The 12,726-nt window shown below is 40.3% G+C and overlaps 1 protein-coding gene across 15 annotated transcripts in view; it reads left to right on the forward strand.

The window, feature by feature from the left end:
* LOC118453339 overlaps positions 1-12,726 on the forward strand; it is a 122,745-nt gene that overhangs the window by 18,532 nt on the left and 91,487 nt on the right. For 14 of the 15 annotated variants that reach the window (XR_004843261.1, XR_004843268.1, XR_004843265.1 and 11 more), the window contains exons 2-3: positions 1,598-1,909; positions 9,617-9,865. The gene's annotated coding sequence lies outside the window, so the exon portion shown is untranslated. The remainder of the gene's footprint in view (positions 1-1,597; positions 1,910-9,616; positions 9,866-12,726) is intronic. The other variant, XR_004843267.1, reaches the window with a different exon arrangement.

Consider the following 12,726-nt stretch of genomic DNA (forward strand, 5'->3'; position numbering starts at 1 on the left):
AACAGGAATCCTTTTACAGTGAACAACTCGGGTCTGGCTTTTAAAACAGAAGAGAATTTTTCTATTTTTTTTTTTTTTTTTAAAATATGTCCATTTACAAAAATATGTCTTACTGAAATATTTATGTTTAGGGATAAACTATGTGATTAGTACCTACGTAGCTCCCTACTGGATTTAAGTTGATTTATGCCTCTGGCCTCTTTTATATGCTTACTCGGCAGCGACAGCAGCGTCTGCAGCACTCGGCTTTGATTCTGAAGCTACTTTTAGCTTGTGTTGATGATATAACCAAATCAGCCCAAGCTAAAAATGGTTTAATTTGTCCTGTTTCTCAGTCTGACGAATTGGCCCTTGCTGAGTTGCCTGTTACATGCGTAGACTGCCACTTGTCCCCTAGTTAGCTCAGTCTTGTTCTTAAACTGTCTGGCAATCAGTGTTGGAGCTGAACAGAAAAATTATTCCTCTGTCATCCTTCGGTTGCTGGCGTCTCTTAATAATTTCCATGCATTTACTGGAGGTTGATAATTTCAGGTATCCATTTGCTAAAAGAGTGAAATGTTTTGTTTTGGGTTATTGGAAACAACACCGAAAGAATTTTCCTTTGTGAAACCTAGTTACTATTATTGAACACTATAAACAGTAGGATAAGGAGTCTTGTGTAGCATTGGGTTTTCATGCCGTACTGGTTTACCTCCAGCGTGAGCTGCGTGCAGCTCGTTCTGCTGAGGAGCTTGCGTCTGAAGTCCCACAACTGAGCCACTTAAAAGGGCAAACCTACAACAGAGGATGTGAATTTGTAGAAAGTGTAATAGGACTTTAAAGACTCCTGATGGTTAAGATGTTTCTGTGCGGTGTCTTCATTTACAGTACGTGCTTACAGTTGGTTTTCAAGGTGCATGATGCCAAACAGCAGTTAGGTGTGATAAGGGATGATCTCGTATCTCCCAGCACTTCTTTCACATCCTGTATATTGATGACTCTTCTCCCCACTACCTGACCACAATTCTCCAATCCATATTCTGTCTCTGCATGTGGGATTTAAAAGTGCAGTTTGCCAGCGGTGTGGATTAATTCCACTTTGCTGAAAGGCACCGGTCACACAGGAAGCAGGAGGAGGGATTTTTAAAAGAATCCTGATTCCCTGCCCTGTACCAGCTTGCTCCATTTCTACTTCTCTGACAGATGTTGCTGCGTAAGTTAACTATCTTGTGGCTAAATGAGCATAATCTTTAATTTAAAATGAAAATAGAATTTTGGCAGAAGTTGGCAGCATTAGAAAAATGCTCCTACTTGCCCTGAGCGGATTGTTTTTTTTTCCAGGGGGTGTGTGTATATGACAGAGGCTGAAAAAGAGAGAAGTATGTGTGGGCACTGGCAGCAGGCCACACTCTTCAGGCCGTGCACTGCATCGGCTCTTCTTCTTCTTTTTTTTCATTGCCTTGCAAAATGTATAGACTTAGACGTGTAAAACAATACATTTCTTTCAAAATTGTGTTAAATGAGCTCATCTTAGTCACTCAGCAGCTATGAAATGCTGCCAAGTGCTACATGTCTTGTAGATTTATAGATTTTTTTTTTTTTTTTTTTTTTTTGCAAGGGATGAAATACTATACCGTTACTGAGGCAGAGATAAAGCATCTTCCTTCACCCATAACATACTGAAGCATGAAGAAAGATGCTGAAAGCCAAGATTTCTAATTTGACCCTCCTACTTAGTGCTCCTGAACGTGAAGATTCCGACTCGCTGAGGCTGTCTGCTTGTGGCAGGCAAAATTATCATTCACCACGTTCACAGCTGAGAGTTTTGACGAGGTCGGTAACCAGTTCTAGCGCAGCATGGCTCCTTCTCCCTCACCGCCAGCTTGGTAGCAGGAACAAGTGAGACTTCTGCTGCTTCCCTTCTAACGAGGTACGAATTCCAGATCAAATGTTAGAGCTTCTTGTTTCTACATGAAATCGGATTCAACCCCTGGACGTGTTCCAAGCAGGGATATCATTAAATTTGATTCTGTTGCTTCCAACTGTTAAAGTACGCTGATCTGACACAACCAGGGAGAGAACTAAAATATATATACGTTTCAAAGATACAAGGCAGAAGGAACTGTTGGATAATTTAGTCTGACATTTAGAGTATTGCAGGTCATTATGTGTAACTGTTACTCCCTGTTTTGAGCTTAGTAGCTCATGTTTGACTGAAAAATTAACAGGCATTTGTGGATTTTTTTTTTTTCAGAAAGGCATGCTGTCTTATTTTGAAGTTACTTAGAAATGAAGTTTTCAACGTCTCTTACAGTAATTTGTTCTATTGGTTAAACAGTCTGCGCTTTCTTTTTTGTCGTGTTTCTCTGCATTTCTAACTTGAATGTGTCTGGTTTCTAGTTTGCCATAGTTTTATGGGCATTTTAAGCTGGCATAAACTGGCAGAGCTGCTGAAAGAAGCAATCAGCTTCCCTCAGTCGATGTTCCTGCTTTGGTGCCAGCTGGCGTGGCCGGAGCACTGGGCCCTGGTCCTGGCCTGATCTTTCTACAGCTGTACAGTGAACCCACTGCAGAACCAGCAACAGCAGCAGCAAAATCAGATTTGTCCAGGGTCAGTACCAACATCTGGTTCATAGCAGAGCTGCGTGAAGGGTGCCGTTACAAACGAGGAGGTGGAACAGGGACAGGAACGAACAGTCAGGGATGAGAAATGGGCGAAGGTGGCTGTCGCAGCAGCAGATGGTGAAACTGCAGAGTTACTTCCAGCTGTTGGTTCTTGGCCATTTTCTGCTAGAAATAATCACGTTCTAATGGGGGCTCGTGTTGCTCTGCAGCCAGCAGCATGTCTCTGCGTCTGCGGCTTGGTCCTCACGGTGATAACATCACGACTTTACAACCAGGTGGACGTCAGAACACTGGAATAAAAAAATGCAGTTATTTGATGTAGCGAAAGCTGTTCAGAAGCAAGTACTGTCAAGTTGTTAACATTTATTTTGTTGATAAATTTTTAGTATCTGTGTTGTAGTAATTGGCAACTAATACTCCAGGGAAAAAGGCTTTCGACTGGTTTACTAGAGGGCTTATATGAAGCAAATTAGTGTGTTAGGCTGAAAGTGGAAATTCCCAGTACGCAGGACTGTGTTTAGTAAACATTTTTTTTGAAAAACAAACTTAAAGATACAAATGGATATTTATTAGGTAACGGGATGTCTTAAAACCTAGCTGTTGAACAATGTCTAATACTAAACGAGGCGAACTTCATGGTAAAGAAAATATTGTGTTCTCTCTACTGAATGTTTTGTGTCTCTTCTGAGAGCGTTTGGGAGTCAATCTCTGTGCCAGCTCTTGTGTTTCGAATGCTCTATCACGCTTTTTGGTGAGAGGAGAGTATCATCAATCTTTACAAAGCTGAGAGAGAGATGTACATCACGCTAGTTCCCTTGTCTTCCTCTGCAGTCTGAGGAAGGGTGTGGTTTTCTGAGATAAAGAGGTGGAGCTCTGAGGAGCAAAATCCCAGAGACAAGTCAAGCCCAGCAATACAAGGTTATCCAGTCTGAGCAAGGGAGTGGCTCCAAACCTTACTCTGTCGCCACAAAACACTGACGTTTGTCCCTGTGCATGCATGTGTAGCTATGAACTAGAAAGTCAGAATATGTATCAGTCTTCTGGGGCATCACGCACTGATGTTGTTCTCTGTATAAGGAAAAAAAGCTCTTCTAGATATTGCTGAAAGTGTTGACTGTTTATTATTTTTTTATTATTATTTCATTTTTTTAGTGCTGTCAAAATACACTTTTTTTTTTTGCTTGCATTTAAGTTTAGCAGTGATTCTTACTACTGTGAAAGTTGATATATAAAATTGTTTTATATATTCTTACCAAAAGATTCCGGTATTGATTAGGCAGCAGTGCTAAACGGATGAAGCACATAGTTGCTGTTTCTTACTATTCAGCATGCTGCTCCCATGCCTCTGCTGGCAGCATAGTGCAAAACCGACATTTACTTAAGACTAAGAAGTATTCCCTCTTCTTTTGAGATGGTTTTGGATAATCTAATTGTGCATTATTTCATCAGGAGTTCATCTTCACAGGTTCTAGCTGGTACAGACCTCACTTTATGCATGGGAACTGATGAACACGGTTGTAGAGGCCTGTTTTGCAAGAGGACTCTGTTCCTTATCCTTCTGGTTTTGCTTAGGAGCTCCTAATAGCCCGGTTCGTTGGAGCTGTTGCTACCACTTAGATGGAGAGGGAAGAAACCGCTTCACTTGAGATCTGACCGATTGCCAGCGTGCATTCAACTCAAACTTCTTTAAAGTGACCATTTGATTTTGGGCTATCTTAAGTGCAACTCCTCGAAGCTGCCCAGCCACACTTGTCCTAAGGATGTTCTGCTGCTGCACCTCTTCCTCAGTTGCCTTCGTTTCTACTGAGCCTCCCAGCTTTCTTACAGGTCTTCTCCTTCCCCTTCATACCATTGCTGGTTGGCACGTGTTCTTGAGCCGTCATGGCCCAGGCAAAGTGTCATATCCTGATCGTTCTTTTTACATCTATTTTGTATAATTTATTTTTTTGTGTTGAATCTGTGAAAAACTTTCTTGGGTAAAAAATTTTCTGGCCACCTGTGATTTTATAAGGGAAATTCCCATGATTCTCATTTAAAACTCTCACTTTAAGTTTTTATTGAAGACAGAAAAGGGTGTCTCTTCTGTTCTTTTTCATCTTTGTTTTAGTTTTTATTGTGCAGATATGTATTAGCCTGGTAAAGCTGTAAAATAGCGAAGTTGCGATGGTCTTCACTGGAGGTGGAATAGTTTATAAAGAAGGCTTTGCGGTCTGATTTAGATGTTTGTACTTCAAAATAATTTAAGAGAAAGATGCCTTTTTATTTACTGAACTCTTGCAAGTAAACCTTAAAATACCACCACAGTAAGGAGCAAATAATTTTCTTCACAACATAGGGTCTTCTCTTTCTTCAGAAATCTGTGAAAAGATGGGATTCTTGCCAACCATCAAAGTTTTCAGAAGATTGCTGCTATTTTTCCCTTGTTATATTTTAAATAGTAAACACACAAAATTATTGACGAGCTTTCTCAAAAAAGGATTCCAGGTTTGACACGTCTTGCTAAAATACCATTTAACTTATTTTCAGGTGGAAAATAAAGGATATAAGAAGGGATGATCAGTAAACAGTGCTGAAATACCCTTTTTAATTTTTTTTTTTTTTTTTTTTTTTTTTAGACTCTCAAATGACAAGTTCTTTCTGGAACCTCACTCAGCTGCCTTTGGAATCAGTGGGAGGCTTTACCTTTATTTCCCAAGAGGGCAGTGAGGCTCACTCTCACTATAGTGCCTCTCTGCTATTGTGTATATGATCTACAATATATGTATTTTAAAAACATGCAAAACATAAAGTTAGAAGGAAGTCTCGTACTTGGTAAAAGTCATTTGTGTCCCTCCTTCAGATGCCCCAAGTACAACTATTTTGAAAACATCAGCTTTCTAGTTCACTAAGGAATATGGTTGTGGCTGCATATCAGTTCTATGCATAGCAGATTTTGAAGACGCTTTTTTTTTTTTTTAAGAGAAATTGTAAAGAGAGAAACCACAATTTTAAAATTAATGGTCATTAAGTTTTCCAAACCTATTAATTCAGCTGTGGGTGAAGCCAAGAACAGAACCTTTGCACTAAGAAGCGTGGTCATGGCTTGAATGTACCGTACTGACATAAACTGATGAGGGATTTCCACAGAGGAAAAAGGGAATTTAGAACTTGGATATTGTTAATTAAGGTTTCGGCAATTTGACCTTCGGGTTCTTTTTGAAATCCCTGATGTAGGATGCATCATGAATGGTGTTTGAGTTACTTGCATCTTTGCTGAGGAGAGTGGGAGGAAGATTCCCTGCTGTGCTGTCCAGGCTGCTGCACCCTCCATCAGGTGCAGGTCTCTGGTAGGAAGGAGATTTTGTGTTCCCTGAGAGCACCTGAGCACGTTTTGGAGGGGCAGCTTTTTGGAGGGGCAGCTTTTTGGAGGGGCAGCTTTTTGGAGGGGCAGCTTTTTGGAGGGGCAGCTTTTTGGAGGGGCAGCTTTTTGGAGGGGCAGCTTTTTGGGGCAGCTTTTGGGAGGATGGGGTAGAGATGGGTCAGAAAGGAGCCTGCATCAGGAATGGAGACTGAGGAGGAGAAAACTAAGTGCTCAGACACAGAAGCAAAGACTTTCCTTTGGGGATGCATAGGGATTATGCAAAATTAGGTTGTTAATGGATTGTGAACAAGCTTGAAAAAAAACCCCTGAAACCACATTGAACTAGGGGATTTATTGAAAAGTCTCTTATTTATCTTGCTTTTAGTTTTACTGCTAAGAGTTCTGTGCTTTATGTATTTTCTAGTAATGCTGAGCTCTGGCGTTCACAGTGCTTTCAGTGTTTTGATGATGCTTGCTCAGAAGAGGAGTGCAGGCAGCTCCTCCAAGCACTCGGTGACTCAGGGTCTCGTAGCAGTGGTGTTAGAGACAAGATGTGAATCTGAAAGCAGCCCTGGGCTCGGGGGCTGAAGCTGGAAGTGAGCAAAGACATATGTCCTCTGAAGACAGAGACAGAAGACTTCATTTTATTTATATTTTGCAGAGACAGCAGCACAAAAACATTCCCTCAAGCCGAGAAAAGAGCTGCAGAGAATGTGACATCACTTTCTTCAAAGGGTTAGCCAAAAACTTGGTTACTAGAGCTTGTTGTTGATCCAGGTGTCTTGGTAGCACCTGAGAGGGATGAATGTTACAGAACCTAAAAGAAATCAAAGTCAGGCATTGGATTAATCTCATGTCTCCAGTGCGTGACCTTTATCTATATGGAGCAGCAAGATGGTTCAGGAGCCCAAGAACTGACTCAGATCACTAGATAGGCAGAGACTGAACTGGGATTAGAAAGCTTGATCTGGAAGCACATGGCAAAGATCAGCCACTACACAGGTAGCGTTGCTCACAGAAACAGAGCATCTGAAAAGCATGTGTTAAAACGGCTGTTTTTACCATCAGGATATCTTACAAAGGTTTCCAGGATAGTTAAAAAAAGAAAAAGGCTATCAAGACCTTTCCTCTTACAACCTTGAAATAATTTATTTGCTGTGGGATGATGAGAACAGGGAAAAGATGTAGTAGTTCCATCAGCTACTACAGATGAAGACTCCACAAGTCAGCTTATTGAGAGATGCCTTCAGAAGGGTGTAGGAGAAGCCGCCTTGAGACGCAAGTTGGAATTAACCTTAGGATAATACTGCTCTGAGAACAAGGCAAATGAAAATGGGAGGGGTTAGCTCCTGTTGAGAACTGGATGAGCTATTTTTGGAAAAATCTTGGTAGGTTAAAAGGACAAACACTGGGGAACTGGTCATGTACTAGATTTGGTCTGGAACAGTGACAGATTAACACAGTCTTTGAGTTGATGTAGATAAAGTTCGTCTGTCTTCCTTACGAGAAGCAACAAAATGAGCTGATGAGTACAAAGTGAGATATGCTTGAGAGTAGTGTCAAGAATCCTGAGGCAGGGAAGAAAAAAAAAAAAAATCTACCTTTCCTCAAAAGAAACATAGCTGTTGGTGATAAAAAGGTCATTTTGAGGCTTTGGAGACTTGGTCTGTCAGAGACACTCGAGAACTGGGAAAGATGAGGATTTGTTTCTGGAGTAGCAGGACACACAGGAGCTGTTCTCTGTATTTGTGAAGAGATGGAACAGAGCAAATACTCTCAACTTCTCGCAGTACTTTGGCACGCCATTTCTGCAGGGAGAATCCCTACAAGACGCAAAGCAAACCTGATGGACTGGAAGGGAGACAGGTTGGATTTCCTAGAGGATGGAGGTAGTGTACCCTGGGCTGGTGGGACAGGGGAATTGAGAAAACTTGCGTACATCTAAGTTTAATCAGAAATGATTAAATGGGTCTCACTTGTGGAACTGCTGGGGAATGAGGGAAAGAAAATGCCTGTTCTTGTCAGGTTGTCTTTCAGAAACCTTGCTCATAAAGGGGCAAGTTTTGTCAGTGAAAAGGATGCGCGGGAGGAGGCAAGGAGAAACTACACCAGGAAAGAGGCAACCTGTGTAGGACTACTTAAACATGCTTTGTCCCTGGTGAGGTTGGATGAGGGAGAGAAGGAAAGCTATTTCCTATTCTAATTGTCAATCAAGAAATGATTCAGGAAGGCAAGAAAGGGGGAAGGCGGCAGTACAATTTGGTGGTTATTCAGCAAGTTAAAAAGATGCATTTTAAGTAGTTCTGAGGTTTGCTGTGACTTTGGAAGTGTCTGTCAGGAGCAGAGTGCTAGAAGAGAGGACTGGGGAGGGGTGGAGGGGCAGGACTGTGGGATGGGTGGGGATAGGAACACCTGCAGCTTTTTTTCCCTTGGGACCAAAGCAGGCTGTGTGGTGTTTTTTGCAAGCCAGAAATGTACGGAGTTGCCAGGCAGAGAGCAAGCCTGAAGGAGAGGACCTGCCCTGGAAGGACAAATTGGGTACTGGGGCAGTTGTTCAGAACCCCCTTAATTTCTGTTGCCTGAGTTGAACTCTTTTTTTTTTTTTTTTTTTTTTTTCCCTGTGAAATAAATACATAATTACTCTGGTTCTAATAAAACTTAGCTCTAGAATTAACAAACACATTCTTACGGCCTTTAGGTGTCTTGTTACAGAAAAGTGCAGGCAAATCCACCTCCACGGTGCCGTCAGGCAATTTGTTAATACTGCAAATCAAAATGCATATATATTTGAGCAAGGTCTTGCGAAATCACTGTTAGCTTGGACATATTAATAGATCCTCCCTATCTTTCATGAGACAGCCTCTGGGTACAGGAGTGACCGTTGGTGTGATTGATAGTTTTCGTGCAAATTATTTTTCTAAGGCTTACCATTAACCTATTTTTTGTTAACAAAGTGAATATGAGAAAAGAAAAAAGATTTTTGAAAAATTGAGATTTCTAACTTTGACCAGTGACAGAAAATGTAATTAGGTTTTGCTTTGGTTTGGGGTTTTAGTTCATGTTGTTGGTTTATGGTGTTTTTTTGTTTTGTTTTTGTTTTTTTTTTTTAAAGTGCAAATGGTCAGCTTTTGAAATAATGAGAAATTGGAGGGGGAAAGGAAAGGAAAATTTTCTGTACTCTTAGACAAGCTATATGAATGCAGGATTAGCTGCTTTTCTAGGCTCTTAATTGTGTTTCAAGCAAACAAAACTTTCCTGGTTTTTAAAGGCTAAATGAAGTTTGAAGCAATTTGCTGTATGATACAAAATACAGTGATTCAGCATTCGTGATGGGCGCTATTTATAGTTCCTCTATTTTTATTCGAAGAAAAACAATAGCACTGAATTTCAGGCAGTTTGACCAGACACTTTGGAAGGTCTCTGTTGAAGCTGAGGAAAATCTCGTATTGCTTGATCTTGAAAGCTGAACTCGTGAGCTTTTTCGGCATCAACATTTTAGTGCTGTGCTCTTGAAGGTGAAATTCAGCTCTGTGCTGGAAAGCTACGTGAGCAGTGTTTCTCTGAAGCCTAATTTGTATCCACTGTTAAGGGGCCATCAACGTTCACTGTATTTTATTATGGAAGAATTGAGCAATGTAATTAATCTCTGTTAATTTTAACCATCTCTTTCAGGTTTTCACAACCGTTCTGTTACCCTGTTGCTGCAGCCAACGTGGATCCAAATGCCGTGGCTACAAAGGCTTGTTACTTTCTCATGCTGGATCCCTCAAATCCAAGAGCTACTTGGCAGTTTCCAAGGCAACCACCTGTGGAATAATTAAAAGGATGAAGTGTTAGTGTGCCAGATATAAGGAATTCTTGCCTGGAGAGAGCACTTCGTTTTCATCTGTCTTGAAGAATCAATCTGCCAGCAAAGTTAAGGTATTACAATTAAAAAGTGCTGATTTATTTTTCTGGAGGTACTGAAAATTGGAGTAGGAGCAACAATCCTAATATGACTGTATACTGTTCACTTAAGAAAATGACCATGGATCCTTCTATGTTAACTTTTTGGGTATATTTAAACATACAATCCAGGAGAAAGGTGATGATGGAAAGGCAATGTGGGTGAACAATATTTTGTATCAGTAAACAGTTGCATGAACTGGTTTGCGCTTTGTGTCTTCCCTCACAGATGATTTTAAGCTTGTAAGGACTAAAATGGAGCATACATTAGTGGGAGCATAAATATAGGAAGTGCAGCCTTCATGCCAAGTACACTGAGATTTCTTTGGCATTCAGTGAAGTGATAGATATAAAAGGAATGTAGGAGTGGGCTCACTGCAAAATGACAGTCAGAATCAAGGATCGATCTTTATCCCATAGCTTAAAGGGCATATGCAGTGATTAAGTTGGATGTTGAAACTGAACTGCTAATCAGGTTTAGCTGCTTTGGTGAAGCAGTCGCTAAAACCATTTTGAAGACCATATTCCCAGACTCAGAGCTGAAATTGCATGGTGGAGAAAACCAAAAGGTAAGCGAAAGTACTCAACTCCGTTAACAATAAAAAAAATAGCAAATTTGGTTCTGAACGTTTGAAATGTTGCTACAAAAGTTTATGGTAAAGCTGTTAGGCTCTAGATAACTGGAAAAGTTCTTCTCAAAGTATAGTATGTTACTGGATGTATCTGCTTGTTATATCTTCCTTCTCTGCCAGTCATTCAAATATATTTGAATAGGAAAATAGTCTTCATTTCTGACAATGAAGTTAAACGGAGAAAGCCACATTCACGTTCTTCTCATAGTCCAAATAACTGCTCAGTTAAGTCTGGTTACCTAGCCTGATGCTTTTGTATAGTTAATTTTAGGCGTGATGCCTTTGTGTAGTTTATTTTAAGCAAAAAAAAAAAAAATTTCTAAATTTTGAAGTAGAAATATTTGGGATGCCATCTGGGCTTTAGTTAATAGATTTTTACTGCCAAAATGTTTGTGGGATTCTGTTGGGATGTGGATGGGATTTTCACATTCCATCCCTTCCACAGCACAAGAGGATCATTGTTTTTTAGGTACGGTGGGTCCAAGAAGAAATAAGAATTGCATGATGGCAGCTTTGTAATTTCAGGGAATACCGACAGGACCTATCCAGTAATGACTGTTACCTTTTACAGCTGTTAGAGAATTTCAGAAGCTAATACTTGTTAGGTACCAGCTGAGTACAACTGCAATTTTCAACCGTAATACTTGATTTCCAGTTCATTGTCATCACGGCTTAACTGCCAAATTGATTTTCTTTTTGAAGTAATTCTTCAGGCTGTTCAGTTCCTTTCAGTGTAGAGCTGAGGAAAAGGTTTTTGGACACAAATAACTCTTTTCACATGTGAAGGGAGTACACTGGCAAAGTATCTGCGCCAAAGCATGGTGAAGATGATGCAAAATTGAGACACAGTGCAAGCAGAGTAAGGGTGGCTGGTATGTGTGGATCCAAATCTTTTGCTTTCCAAGAATCACAAGTAACTCACAAAGATGGAAGTGGATAGTTGTGAAAGAGTGTATTTGTGTAAGATTAACATAATAGCTAGATAGCAATCATGTGAAGTGGTGCAGGATTCCCAAGAGTGTGCACAGGGGAGAAGTTTTGTCTTGGACACCCATAGAAAACATAGTGAACACATGCAGTTACCTCAGTTTTTCTGTTTTACCTCAAATATTGTGGGTGAGGTTCTCCTCATGAAACTTAGATTTCCAGACATTGCTGAAGCAGGTGGTAAAAATTAGGTAGGATGAACAGCTCCCTGAAGGTACCTATTCCAGACCCCCTGGAGGGGGGATGACCTGCCTCTAAAAAGGTACCTCTGGAAAGGAACCTCTCTCTTTCCATTGATGGTTCAGCCTGGGCTGCTGGTTTAGCCTAGGTGTCTAACGGTTCAGAAACTTCTAATTGTGTAATTAGATGTACTTACATGTGAAACTCATGTATGCTTTTTTCCTCCGTATTTCATTCCTAATCCAGAGCTTTCCATGCTAAGTGGAGTTGCACTTGGTTACTGGTACAACCCACTTACTCATCCTTCTTTTCCTAACTCAGATTTTTGACCCCAGCAATTTCCAGACTTCATATTCGAGCCTCTGGTTCAGTATCAAAGATACTGGAGAGCCACATGGAGTTTGTTAACATAGTTTCTAACAGAAATAAAAACACGCATGCTAAATTTAGGCAGCTGGACTGTGTGAAAGAAAATGCAGTGGCTAGGCAGAATTGATTTCTAATGTTCTGTATGTAGCTTATGTTTTAATAATTTCTATCCCTGAGATGTTTTACAGGAATGAAGGGGAGTAGAAACTTGGGAGCGGTGATTCCTTCAGTAACTTCTTAAAGTGATGCAGTATGTGGCAACATAGAAGCTGGTTTTGCAGCCTTGGCTATAAAGATTAGTGCTACATGCACCAATAAAAAGTGAAAATTTCTTTGTATTCCTCTTTCTGTAATAGAAGACTTATGTCCCACATTGGATTAATTTGTCCTTTTGAAAGGACAAAAAAAGGGAAATAGTGATATGGTAATTCTCTTAAAGATGATTTTGATACAGTATCAAAAGAGTCAATTACAGTGTGGTAGTCTAAAAGTGTCATTAAAACACACGTTAATTTTGTTAAGCAAATAGGACTCTTTCCTAGAATAGATAACACTTTCTTCTTGTTGCTTGGAAATCCAGGTAATTTTTCAGGTTGGGATTTTTTAAAGGGAGTTTTTCCTTCTAGCAAGAGTAGCCTAGAGTAAAAAAATAAAGAAAACACAGGGAAA

Source organism: Egretta garzetta, unplaced genomic scaffold (genome assembly GCF_000687185.1).
Source record: "Egretta garzetta isolate BGI_Z169 unplaced genomic scaffold, ASM68718v1 scaffold260, whole genome shotgun sequence".
Lineage (NCBI taxonomy): Eukaryota > Metazoa > Chordata > Aves > Pelecaniformes > Ardeidae > Egretta > Egretta garzetta.